Source organism: Canis aureus, chromosome 6 (assembly GCF_053574225.1).
Source record: "Canis aureus isolate CA01 chromosome 6, VMU_Caureus_v.1.0, whole genome shotgun sequence".
Taxonomy (NCBI): domain Eukaryota; kingdom Metazoa; phylum Chordata; class Mammalia; order Carnivora; family Canidae; genus Canis; species Canis aureus.
The window spans coordinates 78122339-78143894 of NC_135616.1; the positions used below are offsets into that span (position 1 = coordinate 78122339).

The following is a 21556-nucleotide window of genomic DNA, read 5'->3' on the forward strand; positions in this document are numbered from 1 at the left end:
GCCTTCTTTGTCTCACCTACAAGATGATGGGTCAGGCTGGATGGATGGTCTCTAGGATTCTTTCAGGCTCTCACAGTTTTTGATTCTTATTTAGTAATAAAACCTTTGAGACCTTCAATTTTACTTTCTAGCAGTCACTGTTAGGGATTTCTTTGGACCACAAACACCTTGGAGAATCCGATGAATGCTATTATTAATCTTGCCAGGAAAACTCATAAACAGAACATTTTGCATGCAATCCTAGGGCTTTGTAGACCCCTGGGAGTCTGGGGGTGGTCCCAGGTTAAGAACCCTGTGGCTCTCTAAAGAAGATTGGTATCCTCATGTTTCTGTGGCGATTGAAGACATATTTTAAAATGGTTCCAAACTTCAGCATCTGAACTTTGCAGTTATTTTTCTAAGGTCGATGGTTTTTACCTTCTAACCTTTCTAAGTTAGAAATTCGACATTGGTGTCAGCATGCTTGAAGAATGAAAACACACGTTAGTTGGCCAACGGAAGACCTGTAGAGTGCTTGAAAGAAATACTGTGTGCGCGCAGCTAGAGTATAGGGTTACAAAGGATGCCACTATATCCTGGCTAGAGTCCTTGCTTTGGGACAGGAAACAAGGAACTAAGGTATGCTTGCATCTCTAGCATCAGCAAACCCAAACTGGTTATTGTTGTGATTGTTGTTGTTTTTAATTGGTGAAGAATTCAAAAGTAAACACCCCTACCAAAGAAATAATAATGGGCCTGGGGAATACTGGAATACACAAAGTGACTGGAGAAAGTCATCATTTAAGTAATAAATACAAACAAGGGATGAGTTCTAATTCAGATTTAAGAATATGTGAATGGCTAATTTCCTTACCGTAGATCTCTCTCTCTATGTTTTTTAAACCATTCATGGGCAAGTCTACATTTTCCTAAATTATCATTTGGAGAAAGCTTTAGATTTTTAAAAGGACTTTCCTACACAGGAAAGTCATTTGCTCCTTCAGTTACTATCATTCTTTAATGCATAACACGTAACGAAACATGTGCGATTCATTTTAACAAATCGTGTTAAGTCTCAAGAATTTACTAAACCACTTATTTCACCTAGAATATGTAGGTGCTTTCGTAAAATTTCTTTTTTGCCTCCCTAAATTTTAAATTTTCGGGCTTTTAAATTCTCAAGCTGGAAATTCTTCATGGGCTCTCTTTCTCTTTCTATTCATTCTGTATTAAGGTCCAATTAGATTTCTGTTGCCCATTTCTGGCCTTCACAGCAACTCTACGGCGTTACCGAGAAAACAGAAATCCTAATCCTGATGTTACAGGAAAGCCCCCAGTTCTACTTGACAGAAACGATTTCAATGAGGGAGTCCCGGGCCTACCTTTTCTATTTCACTAGAACAAATGTTCTTGGTATTAAGGGGAAATCCTTGGATACCAGATAACCCGCTCACACTCTGTGGAGCAGAGTTACTTAGAGCACTCTGAATCCCATCTTTGATCTCTGGTGATATTTTTCTCTGTTATGTCACAGAGGTCACCTGGCTCATGTGTGACAAACTGCCTGCATAAGTCACAGTGCCAGTGGCAGAGATTTGTAACCATGCCCCTGGTCCATTGCCTTTGAATTATTTCACAGGCCCGCTGCTTTACATTTACACTCTGTCGGAAGATGAACAGGGGAAGGGAGTAAAATCAAGGGCAGGGTCTCATCCTGAAGGACAAGAGGAAACAGGTGGAGGGTTAATGGCCCTGGAGCGATTCCACAAGCCTCTCAGGCTTGATATATGGGCCTCGGGCCTAAAACGGGCATTGGCTTTCAAAGATATATTATTTCATTTGAGGAGAGACATTCTGGAGTTCCTGCATTTGTCTGCTGATAGATGATCCTCTGTCCACAATTGGTTATGGCGTGTGAGTTTTCCTTGGGCCTGCTCCCGTACATAAAAATTTTGCTGAGCTCTCCAACCTTTCACATGCCTTTAAGAATGGGACGTGTGTAAGCCCGTTGGCAGGCTGTTGGATTTTTGTTGCTGCTATTTTAGTAGTTCCTTTTGAACCATGAGGCAAGTGGGGGATGAAAGACACTTCTGTTCATTCATACCTAACTTGATAAGAGTGGCCTTGCCCACCAAAAAAAAAAAGGGGGGGGGTGGGTGGGTGAAAGGGATATTGGGAATCAGATGTGTGTCATTCTGGTGAGATGAGCTCAGTAGGGTCTTCAGAAGTGGCTTCCATGAGAGAGAGACACCACCAAACAGCTCTTGACTTTGTGTTTTGCCTTCTTCCTTAAGCTCTGCAGGGATGGCTTAGTCCATTTTATTCTCGCCTTCAGAAAGTTTGAGGTGATTTGGGGTCGGGGGGTGCCAAGAGCTGGGGAAAGAAGCTTCGCAGAAAGAGATGATTGGTTTGCCCCCACATGAACCGCCGGGCAGCGCTACCAGAAATCTGTCTCACGGCTCCGACGTTACAGATGAATCGAATTGGTCACTAGATTGATGTGGAACCAGCCAGCCCCTCGAGTGAACCTCGTGTGGCCTTTAGAAAGTCGTCCCACGGACGAAGACCGAAGTCGAAGACCGCAGGAGTCCCTCACGCCCCTGCTTCCACGTGTTCGTGCAGTGAACATCCGTGACAATCTTCGGAATTCTAGTGTGTCCTCGTACAAGTGTTCTAAAGTCAGGGCTCAGCTGTGGCTCTGGGGTGTTTTTGTGAAACCTCTGACTTTATGGTTCCCGGGAATTGTTGCAGCAGCCCAGTCCGAAAGAGAATGCGTGTTTTTTTTGACAGGCCCCCAGTAAAGATGAGCCCGTGGCCCCCTGTCTGAGGCAGGGGAGCTCCCTCCCGGGGCCTTGGCGTGCGGGGAGCCCTCCCCACGCCATCTGCCTGTGGACACTTGTAACCAGAATAGCTTTGTCGAGGGCACACTCCTCACTTGGAGGAACTTTCCATTATCATTACGGACACGTCGGTGTTTATCGCAGTTGGTACTGGGCATGGGGTCTGCTAAGAGAGGCCCTGGTGCGCTTCCCAGGCCCAGCCCCCGCAGGAGGGTGCGGGGAGGCCTGGGGTCTGGCCATTGGCTCCTTAAAAGGCGCTTATCCTTTTCTTTTTCTCTGGAATATTGTAAAGCACAAGGTAAGCCAGCAGTGGAGACGAGAGAGGCGGGAGTACCTGCAGGAAGGAAATGGACCCGCTCTTCCTAAAGGGAAGGCTTCGGGTCACTCGTTCTGTAGGGAGCTCAGTGAGGACTGTTAGCAGGCAGGAGAATCTGCTTTTCCACTTGTTGCTGGGGTAAATGGAAAAAAGGCTGCCAAGGACTTCAAGCCCCCAGTTGGGGGTCCCATGGATGAAATAATCCCGGCAGAAGGGCAAGTCCCAAACCACACGGGCAACGCTTTTCAATCCCAGAACGTAACGTGGTTGTTTTAGGCCTTTGTGCCTGTGACCCCCAAATACTTCGTTTTTCGTGTTTGAAAAGTTCCCAACTTTATACTTCGGTCGTATTTGCCCTTCTTCTGCGGTATTTCCCAGGCGGTAGACCAGGATCCTGTGGGTTATGTCATCTTTGCCTAAAGCAAAGATCCAATCAAAGGGTCTGACATAATGGAAGCTCATTCTGAATTAGTAAATAACGCCAGTGCCCTGCATCTGTCGGAGTGGCCCTGCTCAGATGGACACCTCCAGAAGCTGATCCATAGGAAGCCAAATACTTGCAAACAGTCTCTTAATTGCTCATTTGCAGTTGGACAAAATGCTAAACGCAGAAAGACTTCAAAGCCAATGGAATCTGCATTGAAAACAGGATCTCAATACACATAGTCGCTTATTGTTGCAAAATTAGAATAACAAATGTTCCCAGCGGGAAGCCAACATAAACTTGCCTGAGTATTATTCAACCTGAGACTTATTCAACTTTTTTTTTTAAAACAGCAATAGAAGAGGCATACTTCTCTGTTTGCTATTCTATACCGTTCATTTTAATGATATATTTAAGTCTCCATCGCACTTTGTATTTTTACGTGTAATTACCCGTATTAAAAAAAACACTCATTAGTGTTCTGTTCCACTGACTTAATTATGCCCTTAATTAAATCTTGACTAACTGGGGGTCACTGCAGTGTCAGTGGGATTTGTCACTGCTCGTCAGCAGGTGTCTGGTTGCATCTATTTCGGGTTTTCCTATGGTTTGAATCTATTTAAGAGCTTGCCTTTTCCCTAAATGCCAGAGAAGGAGAGTTCTCATTGGAGGGAAGGAATAGCATATATTTGACAGGCAACTGCTCCTCAAAAGCCTGTTTGTAAGAAGACATTTTCGGTATTAGTTTAGGAAAATCTCTGGATTAGGGGAATGATGTTGGGTACAGCCGATGTACTTTTAAGAAAATCAACATGTTTACACCTCTAAAAATTATGATCATGTTTATGTATACAATTCTAAAAGTTCTTTAAAGAACAAAAAGTGGCTGTTTTGTTATGAGAATATCATATATGATGTTTTGTACCAGGCACCTTGTTAATGATGTGGTCGACATTTGTCACTGTAAAAATATAAAACAAATGCAAAAATAGGATTCGAGCTGAAACAGAAAAAATGTCTTTCATGTGTCTAATGTACACAGAAAAATCAATTCATTATTTGGAAGGAGTTTTAATAATATATTAAGACTGCTATACCTTCACATTTCACATTAGAATGTTTTAGACTCGTGATTTTAGCATTTACTTAGGAGAGATCTAATTCCCATGTTTATGAACATAATAGGCACCTAATGTTGATCTGAGTAATTGATTAGTCCAGTAAGGCTTTTATAATTAGTTGTCAGCTTTTCAACATAAGCCCTCAAAACACCTGCTGTGAATCTACAAAACTCTTACATTTATTAATCAGTTTTTAATCTAAAAAGGTATTCAACCTACCTGAAAAGCATTAATTATTATTTTTTTTTCTGGAATTAGGATGCCCCTTCTAACATAAGCCCTAAGAAACTCAACTCAGACTAGATGTCTCTGAGTTTTTCAGTCAAGAAAGTTTTAGAGTGTGAAATCCTCATTTTAAAAATAATAGCACTTGTTTTCACTTAAAGGTAAAAACTCACAATTTTTCTACCACTTGAGATGTTTTTCAAAACCCAGATTTTTAATAGTAACTTTAAATGAGACAATAGGTTACAGTTATCAGAATAAACAACGTACGATGGTATTGTGACCTTATTGTCATTGTATTTTATCACTGCCTGAACAATTTATTTTTTACTGGTTTACCTACAACCATGATAGGCCAGAGTCAGAAGGAATTTAAAAAGAAATGTGTACAATAGTTCACTTGACTATATTTATGAAATTCAAATCAATTCGTTTCATCCTAAACCATTAATTCCAGCTGTCTTCATCTTTTTTTTTTTCTTTTAGAGAGGGAGGGAGAGAGAGAGAGAGAGAGGGAGGGAGGAGGGCAGAGGGAGAATCCTAAGCAGGCTCTGTGCCCAGTGCAGAGCCCAAGTGGGGCTCCATCTCAACCATGAGATCATGACCTGAACCCAAATCAAAAATCAGACACTTAACTGACTGAGCCACCCGGGCACCCCACCAGCTGTCTCTCCTTAAGTAACAAATATTCTCATTTGTTATCCAAGGAATTCTCAGTGTGATTCTCATTTGACATTTCTTTTAAGTTTTCTTATCACTGTAAGTAATTTAAAATTGAAATATGTGAGTATATATGGTTTTTAAATGGATTCAAATGACAAGATGATAAGAATTTTTATGCATTCTATGGATTCCTGTATAGTCTTTTAAATGTCCCTGGAAAATGGGACACTGGGTCACATGTGTGATCACAAGTACCTACTGAAGCAACGTGACCTCTAGATTTCTTTATATCTATGCAGTTGATGTGATATATATACAGTTTAATTACCAGAGGATTGGTCAGGTATTTTTTTTAATGTGTTTATTTATTAGAGAGAGTTTGAGAGAATCTCTAGCAGACTCCTTGTCGAGCACAGAGCCCAACATGGGGCTTGATCTCACCACTTGAGATTATGACTTAAGACAAAAGCGAGAGTACGAAGCTTAACCAGCTGAACCACTCAGGGACCCCTGGTCAGGTATTTTTAAGATTCCTTCTCATTCAGTAAATACTTATCAAGTGTCAGTTTTGTGCCCGTTAACGTTTTAGGACTTGAGATTGTACACAAGGAGTATAGACAAAGCCTCTTCTCTCAAGGAGCATATTTTATTTTACATATATTGTAGTGATTATAAATGTTTTTAAAATAATTAGGCCAACATATAGGAAACATTTGTAATTTAGCAAACTAGCCTTGAAAACTGCAGGTGATGGAATATTTCTGCTCCTCCGTTAGAGCCTTCAGGAGACTTAACCAGTTCTACTCCACATATATCATGAGTTCAAGTCCATTACCTGGTCATCTTCAAGGATTACTTTATCAGTTAGTGTTCCTTTCTGTAGCTCAGTCAAAGAAAAAAATGAACAAATATAAGGAGAATGATTTTTTTCAAAAACTTATGTAGGTAATAACTTATGTAGGTAAACTAATCACGGAGAAGAGGTGGAAATCATATGAATAGACTGATTTTTAAGGCTCGATAGAATCTCTAAGAATCCTTTATTCATATTACAGCTAAGTGATATAACCCATTTGTAGATTTTCAGTGAAGCTCATCTATGTGTGTAAATTTCATAGATGTACCATTTAATCTTAGGGAATTAATGAGTTAATCTTGTGCAGTTTCATTAAAAAAAATACACTAATCCTTCTGTAGTAACCTCTCAAATCCACTGATTTGATCGTGCAGTGATAGCAAACATTTTTGGCAGAACACCACAGAGTGTCATAGGGTACTCTACCCCTGAATACAAAATGTAACAGATAACATATAGACTCACCAAAAGAGGGTCCAGTTTTCTACCCACAAAATAGCGCTGTGGTTTCGCACGGCTCAAATGTAGTATGTTAAGAATTGTGTCCCAGGGCCACACAGTGAGCAGTCTTACATGAGGTCAAAAGACGAGGAAGATGGGCTGGCGAAAGTGTCCAGGTTCTGTCCTGGGAGTAACACCCCCCTCTTGGGGGTGGCAGGAGGGCCAGAGCTGGTGGGGCCCGTCCCAGTTGGATGCTATTAGCTTCTTTAAGCTTCAGTCTCCTCATCTGTAGAACAGAGTGTCACTTATTTCTTTCAGAGGTTTTATGGGAGGTAAAGGATTTAACACAAATCAAGTTTCCGGGTGTCTATGTTTAGGAAATACCAATTTCTTCTTATCTTAATTGATGCTAGCTAGGCTACTGGCTGGCCACTGCTCTTAGGAAAGTGAATTACCTATCATGTCCCTGTCTATGAAATAGGGAAGATGTATAATTTACACAGTATTTTTAAAATTAAGTGATAATTACAGAGTACATGGTCCCAGGACCTAATAAGAGATAAATTAGAAATGGTCTCTACCCAAGGGGCCAGGGTAGCTCAGTCACTTGAGCGTCTGACTCTTGATTTTAGCTGAGGTCATGGCCTCTCGGGGTTGTGAGATTGAGCCCCACTTGGGGCTCTACACAGGGCACAGAGTCTACTTGAGACTCTCTTTCTCTCTCCCTCTGCCCCCTGCCGTCACACACATGCACACTCTGTGTCTCTGGCTCGCTCTTTAAAAAAAAAAAAAAAAAAAAAGGAAATGGTCTCTGTTCTCAAAGAGGAGGACATGTGTGTGAAAATACGTGTGACTATTCTGTTTTGGGGGGAAGATGCTAGAATGCTATTCCTTAACTTGGATCTCAACATTACCAAAAAGCAAGAATTATATTTCAGATACTCTACTCTGAAGAAACACCTGCTAAAGACCAACACAATTCATTGTTCAAACCAACAAATAGGTTTATTCTTGTGCATTTGATATTTGCTTTATAGTTAAATAGGATTTTATGAGACAGTTTTCTTTTTCCTTTTTTTTTTTAATGATGTTTTATTTTTAAGTCATCTCCATACTCAACATGGGGCTCGAGCTCACAACACAGAGATATAGAGTTGCATTCCAGCAGCTGAGCCATCCAGGCACCCCTGTCAGTTTTCTTAAGTCTCTATAACTCTCCCATTTCTCTTGGGCCTGACGTAAGGCTCCTTAATGCCTCATCATCAGCTGAAGATGAGGAAGGAGGAAGTAGATTGTGAGATGATCAGTGTCTCTAATCTGACTCTGTGATAAGGGTACTGAAGTGCTGGTTGGAGTCAGGATGGAGTCCTGTCCAATTCATGCACGTTTGTTCAGTGACTCTCTGTCTTCCTTCTATTGCTATGTCGCCTGAGCCTTATTTATGCCAAATAATTATGTCTATTATTAATGGGAAGGTATGAGAGTGGAGAGAGAATGAGTTCTAGAAACTTTTTTAGAAAAAAAAAGACAAAACCCTCAGATAATTACATTAACAATATGATGAGTGCCTTAATAGAGGTCCCCAAAGGAGAGTAAAATCTCAACAATGTGAGTCTCCTTTTCTCTCTGTAACCCTGACCTGGGTTAAAATTTGGAACAAAGAAACAAATTTTGGGCAAACTTTAGTTTCTGAAGGAGCTGAAGGAGCTTCAGTCAGGTGATTTCTGACTGTGAGCTCTCATTTGCATCTGCCCTGTTTTTGCCACATCATACCCTTCCTCTTCCAATACAGATAACCCATGCACACATGAACACACTCCCTCCTGCACCAACACAGACACAGACTCCCTGCCATCAACACCTACTCCCTCTTCCACCCACACACATGCATGTGCGCACACACACTCATATCCCTCCTACACCAACACCTACTCCCTCCTGCCATAACACACAGCCACACAACCCTCTCAAGACCCATTCTCTCTCTCCCTCCCTTCCTCCCTGTCTTTCTTTGTTCCTTTCTTTCCTTTCTTTTCTTTCTTTCTTTCTTTCTTTCTTTCTTTCTTTTCTTTCTTTCTTTCTTTCTTTCTTTCTTTCTTTCTTTCTTTCTTTCTTTCTTCTCTTTCTTTCTCTCTTTCTTTCTTTTCTTTCTTTCTTTCTTTCTTTCTTTCTTTCTTTCTTTCTTTCTTTCTTTCTTTCTTCTTTCTTTCTTTCTTTCTTCTTATTCTATTTCAAGACCCATTCTCAAAAGAGGTCCAGATTTGTGCTGAGTTCAGTGCCCCTTCTGATGCATCTGCCTGGTTCAGACTGTTGATCTTGGGGTCGTTGGGTTTAAGCCCCATATTGGATGTGGAGCCTACTTTTAAGAAATAATGCCCTTCTTCTTATGGAGTCTGAGGGTTTCCTTCTCTTCCAATTTTCCCCCTTGAACTGCTCCTCTCACTTTCTCAATTCTATCATTGTTTTCATGCCATGCTGGCATTTTATTCTTCCCTTTCCACTCAGTCCCATCCGTCACAGAGATGTGCAAGTCTCCCCTCCAACAAGGGTTAAAACCAGTGACCTGTAAGCAGGTCTCCTTGTCTTCACCATCCTGCTTTTTCCAACACGGTTCCTATGCCTTCTGCTCTACCTCCTCTTCATGGTGTCTCCAGGGCCAATCTTGTGTGGGGGATGGGGGATGGGGTGTGGGGAATGGGGGCTCTTAAATGGGGCCAGCAGGGAGGCTGTACTCCCACTTTCCATGGGAAACAACTCTTTGGATTCTCAAACACTATGAGTAACCTCATCCATACGTTCTTTCTCAATCCTGCATCCTTGACATTCCTTCTGAAATAGACTTTTGGTCACTAATACTGTGTTTCTGATTTTTCCATGCAAGATTCCCTCATTGGCTCCTCTCCCTCTGGCCAACTTTTATGTATTTATGTACTTACTTACTTACTTACTTACTTATTATTTATTTATTTATTTATTTATTTATTTATTTATTTATTTATTTATTTATTTTTCCGAGAGAGATAGAAAGAGAGAGAGACAGAGAGGAGGAGCTGAGAGAGAGGGAGAATCCTAAGCAGACTCCACACCCAGTGCAGAGGCCAAGTGGGGCTCAGTCTTACAACCCGAGCTGAAATCAAGAATTGGATGCTTAACTGACTGAGCCACCTGGGTGCCCTCTACCCAACTTTTATTTATTTATTTATTTATTTATTTATTTATTTATTTATTTATTTATCTATCTATCTATCTATCTATCTATCTACCCAACTTTAAAATGGTATTTTTCTCTAATTCAGCTGCTGTTGTTTCCCTTCACTGCTCATGCTACACATTGTTTGAGATTTCACCATTATGCCCTACCTTCTCCCCAGACTCCACAGTAGCATTCTGAATTGCTTGCTGAACACATGGATGTCCATCACCAGCATTACCAACATCACCTCCAAGAGGCTTCTTTTCCTATCCTGTATTCTCCTAGAACACACTTCTTCCAGCTGTTACCCTAGGCTTTCTGATTTAATCAAGGAACTCTCAGCTTTTCACTGCATCTGCAGAAAAAGTTAAAGCTCTTCAGACAGTAACCCGTCACCATCACCTTTTCATCTCCCACTCCTTGACTACAGATGCATCAAACTAACTCATCTTTGCCCTCACTTCTTTGGCTCACCTTCTCTTTGCTTAGGTACCCTTCAGAACATTTATTGTACATGGCTGAGCTCAAATACCAATTCCAAGAAACTTCCTCAGTTGCTTGAGCCAGAATTAATCACTCTCTTTCCTAAATTACTATAGCATTTTGTTCATTATTCTAATTTAGTGCATATATATATGTATATTTATTTATGTATTATATATATAGAGAGAGATATCCATTCCACTACCACCAAACTCAAAGTCAGTGATTTGGGAAGTCAAAATGTAGTCATGGGATAACTTGAAATTAGGACTGTCTGACAAAATCTGGGACCTATGCTGATCTTAATACCCTCTTTCCTCCATGTTACTTGTTTATGTGTCTGTCTCTCCAGTTTGCCACCATCCCTTAACACTATTTTCTTCCCCAAACCCTAGCACAGAGTTCTGAACTCAGTAGTTATTCCATAAAATTGCTAACTTGTCAGAAATTCAATATGATATAATTGATATTGATTTTAAAGCACTGGTTCTAAAACTTTGATCTCAGGACTCTTTGCACTCTTGAAGACCTATAGTTTATGTGCGTGTTAACTATCAACATTAATGCAGCAGGAGTTAAAAAGGAGAAATGGGTAGAACACGAGAGTTCACAAGCACGCAATTCATTTGCCACCAAAGTGATGATGTCATTACATCCTGTAGCCTCTGTACAGTTTTGAGAGGTAGAGGGTCAAAAGGGTAAAATGGCAGCTTAGTGTAACTGGGAAAATAGTTTTAACCTCTTGGATCCTCTGACCACACTTGTAAAACCACTGATTTAAATATTGATGCCTTCATGGGTACTTACTCCTTCATAGGGATTAAAGCTTGAATGCCAACCAAATGCAATTCCCAAACTGGAATTTTCAAACCAGCAAGTAAGTGGAGTGTCAAGAGAGATGCACAAGATAGAAACCCTTGTCCGACTCCCAGTGGTTGTGAAGTTGCTCCCCTGGGCAGGGGTGGGGAATCAGCAGGGCTGGGGGCAGCACAGGTGTATGTGTTTATGTATGTATGGGGGTCACTGACAAACAGGCACACATTTTCCCCATGTGTGAAAATGGGGGCCCCTCACCGACATACATTCACACTCACTGGTGCCATCTGGGCTTTGGCCATTTTAAGTCACCACAAAAGGGCAGCTGGTTATCATTGTGCTCATCTTTTGAGGTCAGGATCTCTCTGGGCCTCCAGCAGCTACAGTTTCTGTCTGGTCACTCCTCAGCAGTAAGAAAATGAGCAGGGACACCACGTCCAAGCAAAAGTGTAGAGTTGTTGCTTTGATTTTCCTTTGGTGTTGAATTCTTTGTTCTATCACACTCCATCTGACTTTTTGTGGAAGAACAGTGATGTACTCTAATCATAGCTATTATTTATTGAACTCAAGCCTGTTTTAGGTTCTGTGTGTGTATTAGCTCGGTTAACTCTTACAACAAGGTGCAAAAACATTAAGTGTCAATATTAATCAGAATTTTCTGTTAAAGATTTATTTATTTATATTAGAGAGAGAGAAACAGCATGAGAGGTGAGGGGAGGAGCAGAGGGAGAGGGAGAATCTCAAACACAGTCCCTGCTGAGTCCACCCCATGATCCTGAGATCATGACCTGAGCTAAAATCAAGAATTAGGCGCTTAACTGTGACTGAGCCACTCAGGTGCCCCAATGTTAATTAGAATTTGATTGAAGCTGGAATAAGACTCAAGGACTTAAATCATTTGCCCAAAGTTACATTTAATCTCTGGGCCTCTGATAGGCCTGGGTTTGCATCAAGTCTGTCTGATTCCAAAACTCTTACTCTCTGCCATTAGAATGATTATTCTCATACCAAATTCCTATGCCTAAAATATTGATGTGTGAGTGACACAATGTTTCTGCACACGCACATACACATGGGCTGGGCAGGGGGGATAGATATTTGTTGGAATTTACTAGAGCTTTTTATTGAAAGGGTGGTGTATTCAATCAGCATTGGCCTCACTGCTCAGCTTGTTAGGTGTGTAGAATCCTGGTCCCAGACCTGCTGAATCAGAACCTTCATTTTAACAAGACTCCCAGGTGAATTGTAGGCGTCTCCAAGTTCGAGAAGCATAGATCTTGAGCACAGTTGTATCTCCCTGAACTCTTAAGAGGGGATGAAATGAAGCCATTAGTAGGACATCCTGCTTGGAAAGATATACAGCACCGTTAGCGAAAAGAATAAAAAAAAAAAAGAAAGAAAAGAAGAAAAGGAAACATGCTTTTTAAAGGAATATGCTTTGTTTTAAAAGCATGCATTTATGCTGTCTTGCTCCATAATTTCAAACATAATATACTAATTCTGCAAGACCTCCTACTCTGTACAGAAGTGCACTATAATTTTTGATAGTCCTCTTTGAGGTCTGCCTACAGTGTGCTTTATTAAAAGCAAGCCAAGACTGAAGGTCTCCATTCAAGAATGTGGTTTGTGGTGGAGTCTAATTTGTACCACTGGGCAAAGGTCATACAGAGGAGCTCGTTAATGCACTCACTCTGGGAGAAGATCAATCTCCATACTTCACCATATTGATCTGAGAGCTCATTGGCGCTTCCCTCCTTGAACTGATTAGCTCGTGTGTGAATGGAGATGGATAGCTCTCTGGGCCAGACGATTCCAGCAGGGCCACACCCATGGCAAGAGGTGGAGGTTTGAACATCCTCATTCAGGGAGTCCTGTGGTTCCTCGTGTTAGGATCTTCTGCTTGCTTATCAGTTTCTCTGTGAAAAGGGTTTTAAAAGAAATGGATTGCTTTTCTACTATGAAGAGTGGTGTTTTCCTTCTATAGTTCTAATAAACCATGTGTGATCAACGTAGGGATTCTGTGTACGCGGTTGTAGGCAGATGCCTTGCTTTAAAGTGTAACAGTGACATTACCAAGTTCATTTCTGAATTAAAAGACACCTGCTCAGTGTCATCTTTAGGACCTGGGAGTCACCCTGTGTTCCTTCTTGTCGAACTTGGCTTCCATTCCTATATATATATATATATATATATATATATATATATATATATATATATATATATATATATATATATTCCTTTCATTGCAGAAGCACTGAGGAAGTAGGGGCTTGGTGAATCCAGCTCATAAAATGTCTATGTAACCTTTGTGTACTTCCTCCTTCAAGTAATGGGCCGTGTGAATTCAAGAAGTGAGGTAGAAGTAAGCCAACAAGCAATATTCACATTTTTTTTTTTAAACGAGTAGATTCCAGATCAAGGCTGGACAGAAGCACAGTCAGAGTCCTCCAACTTCTAGACATGGTTTCCAAGAGAAACTGTGGGTATTGGGAAAACCGCAGCCCCCACGGCTCCCGACCTCATTATTTTCATTGCACTTGGTTGTAAGCTCCTTGAGAAGTGTTTCCTTTTCATCCCTGAATCCCTTCCAGCCCCAGCACAGTGCTTATGCACAGCAATGAGAGTTGGCTTTGCGCTCTGTAGACTTCCCTTAGACTTCATTTTCCTTATTTGCAAACCACATTTTGCCTTGAAAGAGCGAAGCTTGGTCTGAGGGAAGAAGACTTAGCCAAACTTTTGCAAAATGGAATTATGCTTCATTCTTTGGGTGGGCATTTCTAAAATTTACGTCTATGAAGTACCACTTTGAATGTTAAAATATAATAATTTTTTTCATATGAAAAATAGCCTCTTTAGAGCTTTGTAAAGATGACACATCTTAGGATATACCTCTCTGCCCCCTTCCTTTCTGAAGCCAGGTGGTCACAATAAGGAAGAGGGTACAGTTTTACCCCCTAGGCAGGCTCTGCGCGATCTCCTTTTGAGCAATTGAAATAGCAGTGAGACATCCAGACTGCTATGCCATGCCATGTTTAGGCTGCTAGTGAGAAATGAGCAGGCATTGCAGACCAAGTTGAATGGGGCCTCAGGGAACTGCAATAGGACAGTGCTGCACAAATCCAGCTAACCTTGAGCACCCGGCTAGACCCTGCATTGGTGGAAAATTTTAGGAATGCACAATGAATAAGTTATGATTATTATTTGGTATCTTCCAGCTTCCAAATTGCACTTAAGAAAGTTTTTAGAAATATTTTTTTGGCAGGCAAAAGTCCTAAATGGTCATAAAGAAATAATAGGAAAACAGTGCATGTTGGACCTGGAAACCCTTTGCTTTCTCACTTGTGTATAATGGCCAACATCATTAAGGGATGGACACGTGATGGACTAATTGAAAAAACTTATGCTCATGTTGCTGCATTTTTATTATTCCAATTATCGGGACTCCACCCACACCATAATACAGCTTTCTTAATACTAAACACAATACGGCACTAATTGTATGACCAGCTGTGTGAAAGCAGAACTGCTGTATGATTGATGTGTTGCAGTAACCCATCTCTAGGCCTGTATCTTTCTATACAATCTGGAAACTGTTGGCCTGTTCATTAAAAAATTAATCGGCTTCATGAGTTGGCTGAGTTACTTTCTTGTTTGATCTGAATCAGCCAGCCTACCACAGCAAAATAGTCAACGAGCTGACTCCGTAGACACAGCATGTCCTTGAACCGTCAAGAATGTGGTCTGTACGAGCAGATGCAGTTCTTCATCCAAAGAATATTCTCTCAAAGAACAGTGTTGTGTGTGGAAAATGTAAATCCTTTCTTCCTAGAACTATAAATAAATATTATGTCCACTTGCTGTGTGACCCAAACTTAATACTCAATTTAAGTAAATTCTGCTTGTGTTTTAGTTTGACTTATAGTCTGTGAAACCTAGAGGCAGTGGAGATGGAATAGGGTTCCCTCATTCTCCCTTTTTTGAGGATGCTTACTTCCCCACCCTCTCTTAACCTCCATTAGAGAAGTTCTTCAATCCAAAAAGGTTTTCTCCCATTTTAACAACGAGCATAATGAAGAACGTGGAATTCAATACTTGGATTTCACATCTCAGTCACCTTTGCAGCAACTTCTAATCTGTATTTCAGGATAACTGTGCTAGGCATCAAGTCTCTCAGATCTCAGTTTGCTGTCTTTCATCATTATATTCAGATAGAAACCCCAGAGTTGTAGAGTTTACTAAGAGTGATCAAAGGAAACACTATGTAAAGGGAAGACAGAAAGAGGTTGGCTTGGGACTGACCTAGAGAGTCCTGGCCTCATGGGGACATTTTCTTGCAGCTTGTGTAGGATGTTTATCCCTTGTATTTATTTATTTTTTTTTAAAGATTTATCTATTTATTTGAGGCGGGGGGGGGGGGGGAATGCACACGTGCTCTCCAGAGAGTTGTGGGTGGAGCAGAGGGAAAGAATCCCCAAGCCAACTTCCTACTGAGCATGGAGTCCAATGGAGGGCTCGATCCCACGACCAATGAAACCAGGATCTGAGCTGAAACCGAGTCGGGTACTCAACTGATCATGCCACCCAGGTGCCCCAAATGTTTACCCCTTTTAAATGGCCAGATCTGGGGAACTAAACAATTGATCAAAATTAGTACTGTATGATGTTGGTGAATAGTGTTTCCATGGCAATAATGTTCTTTGTTTCTAGGTTTCGGCCCTTTAGTGAGACTCAGGAGTCTTATACTCCACCCTGCCAAGCTGCAGGCAGTTGTAGTAGGGCACAAGCAACCAGGAGTTTTGTGATGGCCTTTGGTCTTCAGGGCCTGGGGCTAGGGCAGAAAATGGTCACCAAGCCTGTTCACTGATGACACACGGAGGCACCAAGAAGCTCGGTGCACCACTACAGGGCCAAAGGTTCTGAGGGAGGTTGTCCCAAATGCCGCTCCAGCAAGCACAACTGGGGGAAGGTGGTTTCCATGGGCTGCTGGCAGATTGCCACCCATTCTGTTGTGACCAAATGGACACATCCTGATAAAGTTATATGTGGGCTACTAGGAAAAAGGCCTTGGGATCAAATCAAATTAATATTTGCTTAAACAGCTTGAGAGAAAAATCTAGTCTATTGTATCATAATTTGTAGATTTTCCAAAATATTAAGGGCGTGTAATCTTATTTCTCTGGTTCCCTTCTCCATCTTGATTCTAGTTTACCCAGAAGAACCTCATTCTTACCTAATTCGGGGCATAAAACAGACCCCCGTGGAATTAAGTAAATGCCTGATCTTAACTCATCTTCCATCAAAGTCACCTTCACAGTCGTTCCCCCAAAATAGGAAAGATCATCTATCTAGATTTTATGTCCAGACAATTCCAAGGTTATATCATTCATTATTTATGTTTTTGTATTTCCAAAAGCCTTTATTTTTGAAGTCACAATCTTATTTAAGTTTGAAATAAGATTTAAAAAAAATATTTTATTTATTTATTCATGAGAGACACAGACAGAGAGGCAGAGACAGAGGCAGAGGGAGAAGCAGGCTCCCTGTGGGGAGCCCGACACGGGACTTGATCCTGGGACCCCAGGATCATGACCTGAGCCAAAGGCAGGTGCTCAACCGCTAAGCCACCCAGGTGCCCCAAGTTTGAAATAAATCAAATCACCATTAATTTACTTCCTTGCAAGAAAGAAATGGAGACAGTGTTATTTAAAGAAATAAACTTCCAGAGAAAAAAAACACGATTGTCCTTCCTATGTGAAGAAAGCATAATCATAGGGCACTGGGCTAGGATTCAGAATACCTGGATTCCTATTCTGTTTCTGGCACCTGAGTAACCTTATCTACATCACAGCCCACCTGGCCTGAGCTTCCTCTTCTGTAAAACAAAGTAGTTGAACTACAAATGGCTGCTAGGTCCTTTCAGCCTTGGTCAAGCAAATATTACCTAAGCACCTACTGTCCTCCTAGGACCATGTAGGATTCAGACAGTATCAGTATGGGGGTGCCCTCAAGTCAGTGGCAGGGGATGCCACTCCTAGGGCCCCAGACAGGACATCAGGTAGGAACAGTTAGTGTTGCTGGTGCACTGAGTTTGGAGCGCTGAAATGAGTATTTCCCTATATACACTATCGAGAGATTTTTCACGAAGCAGAAATTACTTGGTTTACCTAGCAATAACCCTCCCACACTGGGGGCTGACCCTTGACTCCTGGAGCTCTTTCCTCAACTGCTGCTGCACATCCTGTGAATCCATTTCTGAGTACCTCAGAAGGCATGGATTGACCTTACGCTGGGCTCTGTGACCTAAAGGGAGCGTGTAAATTGTGTGGAGAGAGTATGCTGTCCTCATGTCGCTGGGGGGCTGGGTGGAGGAACTCTCCCAGGAGCCTTTGTGCCCAGTGAGTTCCCATCACTGGATGGTCCTTAGGGACCTCCTTTTTGCCTCTGCCCTAATTTCAGTTGTATTTTTGGTGAGTGATATTCAGGCCACTTGGGTTCTTTCCTCCTTTCTTTGGCCAACTGCCTGATTGAAACAGCGAGCCACAAAGGACCCAAGGACATTTTAGCCTCTGACAACTCTTTTTCTGGCTTTGAAATGCAGTCTACAAAGGAAGAAGTTACGTTTAAGACCTTAAGGGAGTCACAGAACATGGTCACTAGAATATCCTCTGCTTTTCCGTTTCTTCCCCACACGTATTCATGCCAAGGATTTCAACACGTGCCCGTTTCACAAGGTGTGGGGCAGCCACAACGTTCCTCAACTTATGCCTTCATCACCCATGTCCAGATAATGGGCCCGCTGCATGCCTGGGGTTCTGTGGCTGGTGGCATTGTTGCCTTTAAGGCAGCGTCTGGACAATGAAGGATACGAATATTCCAAAAATGATAATCCTGTTCACGAATGCTTTCTGAACATTCCAACCAAGCTAAAAGAAAATATATTCATCCTTCAAGGCTTTTGTCTTCATTGCTTGAATAATATCCACCTGTGAGGACAGGACATGTGAGGAACATTGCCTTAATTATACAGAGGAGATTTCTGAGCTAGAGAACAGCAAACAGGTAGTGATCATAAATGAAACAACACCCAGCAAGAGAAAGCACTGGAAAATATTTCACATTAATGTGCCTTAAAATAATTTTCTTGTTCATCAACTTTTCCATCCCCTGAAATTTGTTCTTTTGCACTTCATTTTGCATCTCCTGTAGTTGACCTCCTTTTATGTATTTAGAGCTGGGTCCAACCAGCGTCATTAAGGTGTCTGCCTGCCATGTGCCAGTCCCTGAGCGGGGCACATTCACAGCTCTATCGCTTAGCGAAAACGATGGCTGGGAGAGCAACCAAGGTTTAAGGAGCTTGAAATCTTTGCCAAAAGTCTCATGGCGAGAATGCCAAGAGAAGAACCTACATTTCCGAGCTGCAAAGCACACACACTTCCTTCACGGGGTCTGATGGTCCTGAACTGTGCTATTAAGGAAGGGGCCTAAAATAAAGACATTCTCTCCGTTTCTGGATTGTCTCAGGTTCTCTTTCTGATGGTCTGATGGTCTCAGACCATCAGAAATTTGTGCTCTCTTGTGGCCTCTTAACGTTGCCATTGGCTTTAAAAGGAACTCTCTCTGTAAGGCTAAATATTGTGCGTGCTTGAGGATGTTGTCGGAGCCTCGCTGACTGCAGCACCTAGAATTCCTCCTCGGAATACCCACAGAGAAACTTCTCTCGGAGTCCAGTACGAAGATAGGCTGCTTTGCAAGGAACTGATTTTATCGCGTGCATTCTACAAATCATATTAGTAATGGTGCCTTGCCTGCAAGGAACCAAATTGTGGCCCATTTCCAATAACTGAAACAAGCTTTATGAAGCTGATTTTAGGGACTGAGCCTAGTCTTGGCTTCAGCTTGTTATCTTACCTTTATTTTCCTCTTATCTCCATTTTCTTATTTATTCCATTCACCTTTTATTATGTGTACATAAAAACTGCTTCAGATATTTTAAGGACATGTGACATTTTATACATACATCTGTAAGATAACTGAGTTATAATAAATCAATATAGTAAGTTGAGTTATATATATAACTCAAGTCGGTTGAACATCTGACCCCTGGTTTCAGCTCAGATCATGATATTGGGGTTTTGGACTCGAGCCCCAAGTGGGGCTCTGGGTTCAGGGGAGAGTGTGCTTGGGATTCTCTTTCTCCCTCCCCCTCTTTTCCTCCCCCTGCTCATACTAAATAAATAAATAAATAAATAAAATCTTTTAAAAAAGCAGGAGAGATAAAAGCTGGGAAAATTTTATCCTTTGGTTTGACAAATTCTGAGACTATAGCTACTGTTCCACGCAAAAGAAATTGGCTGGATTCCATTATGTTGTCAGTGCGATACGTAATTCAAGTGATATTTAACATGTACATACACTGTGCAATATTATCTCCAAACCACAAAGATGTCTCCTATGTATGTAATCAGCTCACATTTATATAAATGAAAAAAACTCATATAGATTATCTGGCATTAGCACATCTTCGTACAAAATAATACCGCATGTGGGGCGCCTGGGTGGCTCAGTCGGGTAAGCATGTCCCTTCGTCTCAGGTCCTGCTCTCAGGGTCCTGGGATCCAGTGCCACTCAGTGGGGAGTCTGCTGGTCCCTCTCCCTCCGCCCTTCCTCCCACACATGCTCTCTTTCAATCTCTCCCTCTCTCACTCAAATAAAAGAAGATAATAAAATAAAATAAAATAAAATAAAATAAAATAAAATAAAATAAAATAAAATAAAATAATACCGCATGTGACATCCCTGAGAAATAAGGTACGCCAGGCCTTTGAATGTTCTGGATAAATGAAACTTACCTTTGGATGCGTTAGACTGTGAAAGAAATAGAATTCGCGATGGAAGACCTCTAACACAAACCACACCATTCCCTGACTTCTTAAACAGCAGATTTGTTGAGCCTGTTTGTAATGACTCATCGTGGTTGAGAAGGCCTGCTGTTGGACCCTGGGTCACAGAGTGGGTCCCTTTGGGGTTCTTTGGTTTGGGGCCTCTGACTGCCTTGCGGAGTGACTCCGGATTAAGTGGTCAAGAAGTAGAGGCCGGTCTGTTTTATTTTCCGTCTTCTCCCTGTGCTGACAGCTCTCTTACTCATTTCCCAGCCGCACTCCACTCTTTCACTTGACCCCTAATTATGTGGAGGTGGGGCGGGTCTGAGGCGGCCCCACTCCCCAGGAGATTAGGGATGTCAGCTGTACGACAGCCATCGACCTCTCGTCACTCCCTCGGTTTCTGGACACCCCAGGCCTCCCTAGGCTGAAGGATCGGTGGGCACGTTGGTCGGTGACTGCTCCCCGCGTGCACCGGTTAGGGAGGTCTGGTTTGGTGGCCATCTCAGAAGGGAAAAATCTAAGGAATTTGGAAGAGCTTCACGTCCAGGGATTTGTGTCTATGTGCTTCTCCCTTTCTGAAAGCAGTATCTGTGGTGACCGTGTATATGATGAATTAGAACAAAAGGGAGGAGCAAGGAGACTTACTGAGATCCTAGACTCTGTGGGCCGTTGGGCATGCCCAAGATGCAAGGTGCCCCGAGCGTAGACGGGAGGGGGTTGGTGGAAGGAAAGCATGGGGCGGACGTCATACAGTGAAACCCCTCCGCCTCCTGCTTCCGTCACCTGCAAAGTTAGATCACAGGAGAGAGGAATCCTTGGCCTCTCCACTGGAGAAACACAGAAAGGGGCCGAGAGCCCTGGCTACGTGCTGGCGGGCGCATCTCTGTGTCCTGGAGCCTCCGCAGCCCAGTTAGGAAGTGCACCGAGCGCGCTTGGTTCTCTCCAAGCAGAGGCAGCTCCTGGTCATAAATCTGTGGGGTATTGCAACAATTGACAGGGGAGTTTTACTGGCTGTTATTTCTCTTGTACAGTATTGTTTTTAGTGCTTGTTTAATCATTGCTAATGTGAAATCATTTCTTCTTGGACTTTGTAGCAGTTTATTACACAGGCTGCAGATAATCAGCAGTGTTCTTTATAAAAACAGTAAAGGATTAAAGTAGTTGTGTGTCAGCCTTGCCCAGAGCAGGTTCTCATTAAGATTTGGAAAGTTGATTTTGATTTGTCTTGGTTTTGATTTTTCTCTCCGTGCTTCTGAATAAACTTTTATAAATGCCACCAATTGTCATAAAAGGGAGCCTGAAAAAAAAGGAGGTCCA

At 42.0% G+C, this 21556-nt stretch overlaps 1 protein-coding gene and 1 long non-coding RNA gene across 6 annotated transcripts in view; both read left to right on the forward strand.

Annotated features, from left to right (window-relative positions):
* The window catches only part of NR5A2 (nuclear receptor subfamily 5 group A member 2), a 138857-nt gene that overhangs the window by 45548 nt on the left and 71753 nt on the right, over positions 1-21556 (forward strand). The window lies entirely within an intron of this gene.
* On the forward strand, positions 1155-3082 carry LOC144316460 (uncharacterized). Its single transcript, XR_013382434.1, has 2 exons — positions 1155-1893; positions 2274-3082. It is a non-coding gene; the product is annotated as an uncharacterized LOC144316460 (long non-coding RNA).